Genomic DNA, 12,315 nt, shown 5'->3' with positions numbered 1-12,315 from the left:
TTAAAACGATCCTCTTTCTTCGTTCGTGTTCCAATTTCAAAAAACTTACACACATAGAATTTCCTCATCGAGCACTACAAAAAACCGTATCGTGGCTATCAACTATCTCTTATAGCTTAGGAGATATTCGCATTTTAAAATTAAATTATCAACATTTTTACCGATTTGCTCATTTTTTTTTTTATTGGACTAACTACAAATGATATGTCAAACAAAAAAAGAATTGTTTACAAATCGTGAAAGTTATATGCATTTGAATTTAAAAATTCCAATTTTAATGCCGTTTTAAATACCAAAAATTTCGAAATTTTTCTAGAAAAAAAATTATATTTCTAAAATAACTGCGAAGATTAAACACATGCCAAGCCTTACTTAAAGGTAATTTTGTTGTGGAATTTCGGTTTTTCCAGTTTGTTCAATAAAATTGTGAAACCTTCTCCATTTTCGAAATAACGGTATATCTCAAAAATACGAGCTAACCTAAAAAAACGGTTAGCACCACTGAATTCAGCGTACCCGAATTAGCTTAACCCACTGGGTTCCCCGCTTGACAGTTTTTCAACTAGCATAGTGTAATATATTAGGAATTCAAACGGTCTTCTTATAGGTATAATATGATTGGATATATAGTCGGAAGGAGTGGGATACCCACGTTATTACTATTGTAAAAGTTCTTTAGATGAGAAAAAGTAGGAATCGGCACAACACTTTCTTAGTGAATGTCTCGCTCGACAAGTGCATAGATTAATACATACACAGAGGAAAAAATGACGTTGCAAAATCGACAACGGTTGGTGTCATTTTGGCACCATACGGTGTCACTTTTTTTCGACACCGTACGTTTATAAATTGTAAACAAACGACAAAGACAAGTTATTGTCAAAGTGTTGCGGCGAAACTTTTTGCTCTGCTTTGTTTTTATAAGTGAGTTAAATTTTATTTAGTCTGCTTTTACACAGGGCAAGTTTTCTTGCGCAAGTCTAGAGTTTATAGGAGAGAGAGGCAAGAAGAAAGAAGAGGGGTACACACTTGCTTGTACTGGCAAGTCTCTTCAATTCACTTTTGTTTTCTCATTTTCACTATGGCGTCAATTAGGTTTTGACATACAAAATTGAAAACAGACTTGCTATGTGTAAACAGTCGAGCAAGTTTAAAAAGGAATCGAAGAGACTTGCTTCAAGTAAACTTGCTGTGTGTAAAAGCAGTCTTACATTAAAAAAGTGAAGTGAACTGGTGTCAAATCGTACACGAACGGTGTCAAATCGACAACGGATGGTGTGAATTCGACAACTGAATGGTGTAATTTTTTCGTTGACAAATTGACACCGTTCGTGTACAATTTGTGCACATATGGGGTACACGGATGTGTTCATTTTTTCTCTGGGTGTACTGCTACAAGTCTCTTTCATAGAAATGATTCACTGACGAATCTGATTAAATTTGTCAGAATTACCAGAGCTTTGGGCAAGTATGGACCGATCCTCATAAAATGTGTTTTTTTACTAACATTAAACTTATTTTTGTAGAACTCCCTATTCCAGACGGATATTTCTATGGGGGCTAGACGAAAACAAATTCAAAATACTTTGTTCTTTGCCAAATTGTATCAAATTACACTAGGTTGCAGTTCATTTAAGTTTTAGCAGTAACTCCTCTCTTTAGTATTTAAGAATTGTACCCTTATTTAATTCAGAAATATTGTTATTTTCCTAGATATTTTCCTAGACGGTTCTGATCTAGTAAGTGATAAAAGTATTTAAATCAATTACATTTGATAGCACAGTGTCTCGGTAATGTGTGAGTAGTCCCGACTATTTCTTTTACATTTTCCGTGAGGTGATATTTGGTTAAATAAAGGTCTAAAATACATTTAAAATTATAATACCAGAATAAGAAATGTAGTTCCATTAACGCTGCAATCAGTGTGGTACAGGTTTGGAAAACTACATATATTTAGAAAAAGCTATACCTTCGCTCTAAAAAAGAAATTCGCTATTCCAAATTCACAATGCAACAGCGTTCTAACTCTACTGACAACGAAGATGAAATTTCCTTAATGTCAGAATATGAAATACCAAGTATTTGTAGAAAACTTCAGCCAGCTAGCTCCTGTGTTTTTAACAGACGGGCAGCCATAGAATCTTATGAGGACCCAGAATATATATAATTTTTGGATCTACGGCCAATATTTCGATATGTTACAAACGGAATGGCAAAATCAATATCCCGCCAATTTTGATGGTGGGTATAACAACTTTTAATTTTTTTGTAAAAAGCTGAAACTTATTTTGAAATTTATTTATTTATTGTATTATTTACTTTTTTATAATGTACAAATAAATCAGAAATAAAAGCTATTTTACCTTAAGAATATTTTTCATGAGTTGTGTAGCGATGCCCGACAGACAGTTAATCTAGAGTAGATTGATATACTGTAAGGTCAAATGTAAGGTATCGTTTTAAACTGAAATATCTTTTAAACCATAGGATATACTAAAGGCATTGTTTTTTATTCGTTTTGCCTAATAGAATTCAAAATTTTTAAAATCGGTTCATAATTTTTAAAGTTACAAAGTCAGTGGCCAACTAAAGTAGTTTGTTCTTAAATTTTACATACAATATTTTGAAAACCTATTGACATATACATATGAGGGATTTCATGTCAAGTGAACCAATTTTTAAAATCGATGTCTTCCGATCGGGATCAAATTTGCACCAAGGTTAGACCTATTGGATAGTAATTTAGACACAATTTTTCAACAAGATGACCAAAATGCGCCCTTTTTTAATTTAATTTTTTGCTCAAAAGAAAGCTTAGGTCTATTCCGCTTTTTGGTCTCGTAGTGGGATTCGAGTGGGATATATTGCATCTTACTAAGCGACCAAATAGGTCTTCAAGGAAAATATCTCTCTTTCTTTTAAGAAAAAGAAGGACCATTTTGAAAAAAAGTCAATAAAGTTTTTGATTTCGGAAAAAAAAAATTAAAATTTTTTTTATTTTTTTTTTAAATATTTTTATTTTCGAAAGATTGAAGAAATAGCTATCTAAACTATTTGGGACACATTTTGCTAAGAACAATAGGTAATAAGTTACATGGATGAGAAAAAACACATGTTTGGCCAAAATGTCAAATTTTGACTCCCTATAACTCAGAGAGTTCTTGACCGATCTTGTGGAAAAATTGTGTCTGAATTACTATCCAATAGGTCTAACCTTGGGTGCAAATTCGGAAGACATCGATTTTAAAAATTGGTTCACTTGACATGAAATCCCCCATATATAAATGTTAAACTAATATTTAGTCCTATTTCCCATATCATTCTACAATTAAAAATTACCTTAAATGTTTTAATGTTGTAGTGAAATAGTTCATAGAATCTGGCCGTAAATTGACTACCAATTTAACAACTAATTTAGGCACTAATTTCTGGAATCTATCAGAAAAATGTTTCATAAAATTCTATGTCCCTATTTCAACCTACATCAACCTCAACGTGTTAATGAATGCGGCGAATTGGCTCTCAATTTATACAAAAATTCACCACTCATTATGCACTACTCCTTTTGGAAACCCAACCTAGCCAAACATATATAAAAATGTTCTCCACTATGCGACGTTTACGTTTGTTTTTCTTTCTTTTTCTCAACTTGTTTTGCTTGCCAAATTCGTAATCACGTAAAATACACAAAAATACAAACATTCGTGCATAAACAACATAAAAATCAAAGTATATTTTTGGGGATTTTTCTTTTGTGTTGAGATTCGTAAGGCGCAATATAATTTGTGGTATGTCTGTGTTGCTGAATATATGCAAGTATGTAGGTATAGAGTAAATATTTATATATGTAGTGGTTAATAACAAAATCAACAAAAATAACAATGTCTGTGTTGTTGTAATTATGTATAGAGGGGGGCCATAATCCCTTGGTATGCGACGTAAATAAAATTGACAATATGTGAAGTATACTTTGCAAGGATATTTTCGAAAAAAAGAAAAAAAAAAGCTAAACAATATGTATAGAAATAATATACTGCTATAGTAATAATAGCAACAATGGATAAGGAAGACAAAATTGTTGCAATTTAAAGAGAAATATACTGTTGCGTTGTACTTTTGTTAGGTATATTGGTTGGGGGTAAAAGTTATTGAAGGTTTTAAAGCAGTGAATTTGAATAATTGCTGTTTATTTGACTGGTTTGAGCAAATAAAGTAGAACATTGATAACTATTAATAATTGAATTTATTCTTCAGTTACCTTCTACATCAAAGGACAAGACTGAATTAAAAAAATCGTAGAATCATATATACACTTTAAGTTTTCCTTAAACGTTTACTTTTCTTTAAACACTCAATATTTGAGATTGTATTTAAACTTTAGTCTCTGACTGTATATATAAATCCTAAATTAATTAACAACTCCACATAAATCCTTATACAAATTTCAACAAAATGAAATGTATAAGAAAATTCAGATTAATTTCAAGAATATTCTATGGAGCTAATATTAAAGGCATAATTCAAAACTTGTTCATTACTTATTCTATTTATTATAGTTCGAAATATTTACTTTCTAGAATTTATTTGACTTTGTTTTTGAAATTGGCTCTTTGTGCTTTGTTTTTTAAAATTTCCCTAATAAAATATTTTGTTTTCTATTAAATTTATAGATTTTCGATAATCTTTCTGCATAAATCACAAATTATATCACTGCCGTCAAAAAGTTTTTGTTTGCTTCTTTAATCTGACAGAGATGTCAAGAGATTGAAAAACAAACTCCCAACAACCACATACACACCCATATTTAACATTTACTCATTGACATTTCTAACTCTATAATCACTTCAAACAGACGGCAACTTCAACAACAAAGTAAAAGGAATCAGAATGTCTAGAAAACAACACCTGAAAACCTGCATTTAATATTCTTCTTTACTACAGCCACTTCTAATACGACTGCTGTGTGCATCTACAACTTAAACATAAGTAAATGAAAGTATCAGTGCAAATCGACTTAATTAAAACCTAAATCTGGAATATTTTATTATAATTTAGCTACCGGAAGTAGTTTTCGATACATAAGATCGATACGATCAGAAATCGGATAATTGGCTCCAGATCTCTGGCATTTCCGAATACAAGACCTAGTGTATTTGTTTGTCCATATCCTGGAATTAATTGATGTACTTCAGGGATAGAAAATAAAATTTTTTCAATATCAAAATAATATTCAAATACAGGTTAAAATATGCTCATATTAGAGTAGTTTTGTGGAGCAAATCTTTTATAAAAAATCTGTTATCCACGAAATTTTCTATAGAAAATACTATAATGCACGAAATTTTACTTATTTTTCGTGTTTTGATACGTTTTTTTAATATGTCTTCTTATTTTTTGAAAGTATTCTTTAGTTTTTTCATTATCTTTTTAGTTTGTTAGGTATTTTAGTACATTTTAATAATTTCCTAAATTTTTCTTAAATTTCTTACTTTTTCAAAATGTATCTGTTTGGTACTTTTCTTTCAAATTGACGTTTTTTGGTATTTTTTATTAATTTTTTCATTTAATTTAATGATATGTCCAAAAAGTAACTTTTTGTTACGTTAAAAAAAAAAATTCTAAAAAATTCTAAAAAACTTTAAAATAATTATGCATTAAAAAAACGGTATTTTTATGTCCATTTGGTACTATTTTTTTAAATTTTCTGTATTTTGAAAAAGTATATTTTTGGTACTTTTTTGCAAAGTGACCTTTTGGTATTTTTTTTTGATAATTTTTATCATTTAATTTTAATAAATTTTAATATTTCCTAACCATTTTTCCTAACTTTCCTAACACTTTCCAAAAAGTACTTTTTTAAAAAAAATATTCTAAAAAGCTTCAAAATAATTAGATTTTAAAATATGAACCAATCGATATCCATTTTGTAACATTTTGGTGCTATTTTTTTTAAATTAGAGTGCCCCGATAGAACAGTCGATAGTGTGCCGGACTATTAATCTGAGTGTTGCGGGTTCGATTCCCGTCAGAGACTCAGGGTGTATCTGCAGACAATCAAACCGCTTCGCAGTTTGTGTTTGTTTAAAAAGAACCATTTTGGTACATATTTTGTAAAGTAATTTTTTTGTAATTTTTATACCCTTCACCTTCGTGAGAAGGGTATATATAAGTTTGTCATTCCGTTTGTAATTTCTACATTTTTCATTTCCGACCCTATAAAGTATATATATTCTGGATCCTTATAGATAGCGGAGTCGATTAAGCCATGTCCGTCTGTCTGTCTGTCTGTCTGTCTGTCTGTCTGTCTGTCTGTCTGTCTGTCTGTCTGTCTGTCTGTCTGTCTGTCTGTCTGTCTGTCTGTCTGTCTGTCTGTCTGTCTGTCTGTCTGTCTGTCTGTCTGTCTGTCTGTCTGTCTGTCTGTCTGTCTGTCTGTCTGTCTGTCTGTCTGTCTGTCTGTCTGTCTGTCTGTCTGTCTGTCTGTCTGTCTGTCTGTCTGTCTGTCTGTCTGTCTGTCTGTCTGTCTGTCTGTCTGTCTGTCTGTCTGTCTGTCTGTCTGTCTGTCTGTCTGTCTGTCTGTCTGTCTGTCTGTCTGTCTGTCTGTCTGTCTGTCTGTCTGTCTGTCTGTCTGTCTGTCTGTCTGTCTGTCCGTCTGTCTGTCTGTCTGTTGAAATCAGTTTTCTGAAGACCCCAGATATCTTCGGGATCCAAATCTTCAATAATTCTGTCAGACATGCTTTCGAGAATTTTGCTATTTAAAATCAGCAAAATCGGTCCACAAATGGCTGAGATATGAGGAAAAAACCAAGACAACCTCGATTTTTGACCTATTTTTTTACCTATATCTGGATTACTAAGACATTAATATAGACAATATGGATATCTAATGATAGATATTTCAAAGACATTTGCAACGACGTATATAAGACCATAGTAAGTTGGACCTACAATGGGTCAAAATCGGGAAAAAAAATTTTGAACCCGAATTTTTTTTTTTAAAAAAAAAAATTTAAAAAACAAAAAAAAATTTTTTAAAATTTAAAAAAAAATTTTAAAATTTTAAAAAAAAAATTTTTTTAAAATTTAAAAAAAAAAATTTTAAAATTTAAAAAAAAAAAAAAATTTTAAATTTAAAATAACAATCGAAAAATTTTTTTTTCCAAAAAATTCAAAAAACAACTGAAAAAAAAGTTAAATTTTGTTTACCTAAAAATATTTAAAATTTTGAAGTATAATTTGGTGAAGGGTATATAAGATTCGGCACGGCCGAATATAGCACTCTTACTTGTTATAATTTTTTTCGTTTTGTTTAACAGGTTTTTTAATAAATTTTAACATTTTGGTACTTTTTCCCTAAATTTTATACTCTTTCCAAAAAGTACTTTTTTAAAAAAATTGTCTAAAAAGCTTGAAAATAATTAGATTTTAAAAAATATACATTTTGTAACGTTTTGGTACTAATTTTTAAATTTCCTCTATTTTGAAAAAGTACCTTTTTGGTATCAAATGACATGCGGGAGTACTAAAGTATTTTTGAATAGGCGTCAACAATTTTTGAGCTCCGCCTTGTGAAAGCTGATAGTTGACAAATTCTACGAGTTCCTAAATATTAATATTTTCAAGCATTATATTAAGTTTTATAAAGGTTATTTAAAACCAATCAATACTCTTCGTATTTTATAAAGGGATTAAATCGACCCCAAAAAGGAATATTTTCTATTTATATCATGTTTTACAAAAAATTCTAATTAGGAAAAATCGGTCTATATATCTTAAAGTATCGAGTTATAAAAGATTTTTCTAGGCCCTCAAATTTGGCCTATATTCGAACAGGGTGATCTACAAATGTCTTTTTAAATGATTCATATATAGTTTGTTTTACAGTCAGCCTACTGTCCAACATTTGACCAAATGTATGAGAAATTCAGGGGTTTAATTTTCCGATCCTGAATACCCTCAAATGAAAGTATTTGTGATGAGTTTTTTCTCGGCAATATTTAGCAGAACACATACAGAGGAATGTACATTTACAAATATCGTGGTTATTGGCTAATTAATAAATAAAATGTGGAATTGTTTGCACAACCACATGACTGAGATTATATAATGTCAGAGATGATGTAGGGTGAACAAATTCATTCATAGTCAAAGCAGAATTTGCTTAGTGTTTTCATTAGTTTTTTCTTCATTAAATATTAAGGAATACAAACGACACATTATTAAATCAGAGAGAGACGAAGAAACAGAACAAAACGTAAAGATTAGGGCAAAAAAAGTCAATGCAAACTACAAAGAAAATTAAATAAAAAACACACTCCTTGCTACACACACTGCATACAAAAAGGGAACGTACAAACACACCCATAGAACGTTAAATATTGCAATAGGAAAAAGATAAGGCAACAACAATAAGAATGACAACAGCAACAGCAACAACAACAGCAACTAATACTATAAACATGTGTGTTAAATCTTTTAACACTAGATTGTGTCGAGATTTCTTTTCCCATTATGCCGCCCGTGTAACAATGTTTGTTTGCCAACATACAACACAAAAGTAGTGTAGTAGTGCAACAACACCAATGCCACTACAAACTGCTGCAACTGCAGCAGTAGCAACTACATATTTATACATGTATGTTGCAGAGATTTTTCCAATTGGTAAATGGGTGTTTGTACAAGTATATGTTTGTGTGTTTATTTTATTTCTCACACCCAAAATGAAAAGAAACTTTTGTTTTTAAAAACAAAAAACCTAAGAAAAAACACAAACATTTAACAAAAAGCACAAACTTTGCCGTTCATTGACATAATATTCCGTATAAATAAGTATAAATAATAAAACGACTACAAATGTTGGCACACTTGGCATTCATCGTCGTCTCTTTATAATGAATAAAAATAAAATTTTATTTCCGTTCCAGTGAGAACTAAAAAAAAAAACAAACCTAAAAAGGTTAAGGGAATAAATATTTGTTGGCGCGGTTTTTACTTTTATAAGCCTCCTGGGAACACATTTAATTGCTGTAATATACAATGACAGGTTTTAATTTGTATTTTTTGTAAGTGTACAAATTTTTAGATTTTATTCAATGATTTAATAAAATACGCAAAAAGTGAAAAACTATCCTTAATTTAGAAAAAGACTAATTTTCATTTGAGAATGCTTTCCCCCATCAGCCTTAAATCGTTAAATTAATATTTAAATAAGCAATTAATTAACGGCTGATTATCATGAATATGTTGATATTGGTTGAGGGAAAATATTAAATTCTTTACATCGAAATTAAATCGGTCCACAAAATAAAAGCTAAAAGCTCTAAGATATTTATCACACACGTGATTCTCAACTTTTAAAATCTGTATCCTTTGATTTTTATATGGTCTGGCTTTGGGAACCACATTTTAGATGATAAATATTTATTTCTTCTACTTTAGCGATCAGTTCCACTGTACAAAATTTGTACTACAAATAAGTGGAAGCAATACTACAATTTGAATTATAGAATAGGAAAGATTTTTAAAATTTTAATTTTGAAAGCAATAAGTAGAGGCTTCAAGATGCACAACTCTAAGTGCTCTGAAGAAAAGGCAACTGATGCAGAAATAGTCCCGATATTAATAGGTTCTAAGGAGGTTCTAAATTCTTGGAGGAATTTAGAACCTTTTAAATATTTTACATTTATCTTTAAATTTATCATGGATTAATAAAATTTATTCGAAATCGTCTTTTTGGTGGGAAAAAGTCGAACTGTCGTTATTCGAAAAAAGTTTAAAAGTCGACTAACTAAAAAAATTCAAAAAAATCGATTCTCTTATTTTTAATTTTTGTTATACAAATGTTAGCAAATTTATTATTATATTGTTTATATTCAAATAAGATGAAAATTAAAAAAGGCGAAAAAAAAGTCGAAAGGTCGACTATTAAAAAATGTAAAATAGCCGAAAGTTTCAAAAGTCGACTTCTTATATATCGGAAAAGTTGAAAGGTCGAATTTTTGTTTCAACTATAGAACCCTAAATATGATGTATCTTAGTTATCAAATCTCAATTGAGAAACATGATGAGAGAGAAATACACCTCAAGTTAGTAATGTGATATATCAGGTCTACAAAGCCTTCGGATGATTAAAATTAAAGATTTATCAAAAATTTATTCTAAAAATTACTGTCATTAAAGAAATTTTATCGTAAATTTTCTATCAAATTTATTTGATAAAATAAAAGGATGAACGAGTTGGGATGAGATATTTTGGGAGACATTCCATATATTGAAAATGTTGACCTTTGACCTTCACGATTTAAGGCTTAACGTTATCCGATTTTAGTAAAACTTTCAGACTATATTTAATTATCTAGACTGTAATATTCTGAATAGGTTTTACTTAAAGTTCATAACAGTAAGGAAATTGGTATCATTCGCCAAAATATGGCCAACAAATTAGTTTTTCTCGAAAATATTAAAATTTAAATAGCAGGTACGGAAAAACTATGGGAGATATTGACATAATTTTTTCATATTTTTATTCCATATTCTATTCTCAACAAATCCCAATGTGTTGATAAAAAAAATTCTGAAATTTGATTAACAAAATGTTTAAAAATTTTAAAATGGAGTTTTAAAACTGCCGTCACGGCACGGTCAAAGCTCGTATATTCGAATTCTAGAGCTTTCGATGTTATTGTTAGCAGCTTAAACATTTAGTGTTGCCATACATAAAAACAATGCTAATCAACATTGTTGATAAGTAGAAGCATCTACTGATGGACATGTTTATATACATGATGAATGTTGCAGTCAGTCGTTACAGACCGTTTAATTCAAATCGCTATTGCAAATTCGTAACAATAAATAAAATGAGTAGAACAAATTTATATGAAAAGCATTCCAATTTTATTTAGAAATCATGGAACTGGCAGTAACTGTTTCAACTTTCTAATGCTATAGTATCAGCTTTCTAAGTTATTTACTTCTACAACTGTGGCTTAATATATTTTGTCCAAATCACGTTATTGAAAAAATAAAAACTAATATTTATAAACTGAGAATTAAAATTGTTTAAGGCACCTTTTGATTTATTATCAAAGCTATTACCTTAAAGGCTATTCAATTAATTCCACTTAACAATAATATTTTACATTTAATGAGTTCTAAATCATTCCCAGATCTTTTATAACCAGTGATATAACGAATGTACGAGTATTATGTTAAAATAATCAACAATTTGTGTGAACTATTTCCTCATGTTATTCCATTTAAATATACGATTACAAATTAGTGCGCCTGGTATTCATTCATAATAAATAGAGTGCAAATGTGCAAGTTTATTTTACAAAGTGCTCTTTTTGTATTTTTTATTTAAAGTGTAAAGAAAAACGAAATTAAAAAAATATTGTGTTGAATTCAAAAACAAACATAAATCATGCACCACATCATAAACAATAATAAAAAAAAGTACAAGTGAAACTGAAAAAAAACTGAAGCAACAGCAGCGCAATTTTCTAAAACAAATTGAGAAGAAAAAATCTATTGCAAAAAACGTTAATAATTCTATGAAAACTAATTTGTATAAAGCACAACATACTAAGAATTTAACAAGATATATGTATGTACGAGTATGTATTTAAATAATTGCAAATATTTGCTAAATAATATGCAGTCTAAGGCTTGCAAAATTAAAATTTGTTAAATAGTTCCAATTTTGTTAAGAAATTGAAATAATATTGAAATTAATACTAAATGTATTTTAATATTTTTTTTAAATTTGTTTGGTTTTTCTGTGTGCCAACCAACCTTCGGAATGGTGGTGTAGAAATCTGTTCCAGTTGTGTGCTGGATTGGTTTCTTTGTTGGTTACTTGAATGTCAATAAATATTTGGTTTTCAATTTTTGGTTTCGCGCGATTTCACAAATAACAAGTGTTTTTTTTTCGTATTTTTTCGGTTTGAACACAAATAAAACATGAGATTTTTTCCCAAAAAAAAAAATATATAAAGAAAGAAACATTAAAAGTAATAAATATTAAATATTGTATGGTAATTTTAATATTCTTTTTAGATTTTGACAGAAATAAACAAAAATATGGTGTAATGATTAGTATCCAATAGAAGAACAGTTAGTAAAACACAGAAATAAATCAAATATTTAAAAATTTTGAGAAAATATAAAAATGGTGTATCACTTGGTTTTTAATATTTTTTTTGCCTTAAATAAACATAAACTTTTTTCCTTAACAATTTAATTAAATATTTTTTTAATATTTTCAACAAGCACAACACAAGGGAGTTTTGACATAAAACATAAGAAATTTCCTACATT

At 29.2% G+C, this 12,315-nt stretch overlaps 1 protein-coding gene across 9 annotated transcripts in view; it reads right to left on the bottom strand.

Annotated features, from left to right (window-relative positions):
* OtopLa (Otopetrin-like a) overlaps positions 1–12,315 on the bottom strand; it is a 108,847-nt gene that overhangs the window by 47,706 nt on the left and 48,826 nt on the right. The window lies entirely within an intron of this gene.

This window comes from Calliphora vicina, chromosome 4, assembly GCF_958450345.1.
Source record: "Calliphora vicina chromosome 4, idCalVici1.1, whole genome shotgun sequence".
Lineage (NCBI taxonomy): Eukaryota > Metazoa > Arthropoda > Insecta > Diptera > Calliphoridae > Calliphora > Calliphora vicina.
Note: the sequence above shows the minus strand (reverse complement) of the source record. Positions and strands in the feature narration are given on the sequence as shown.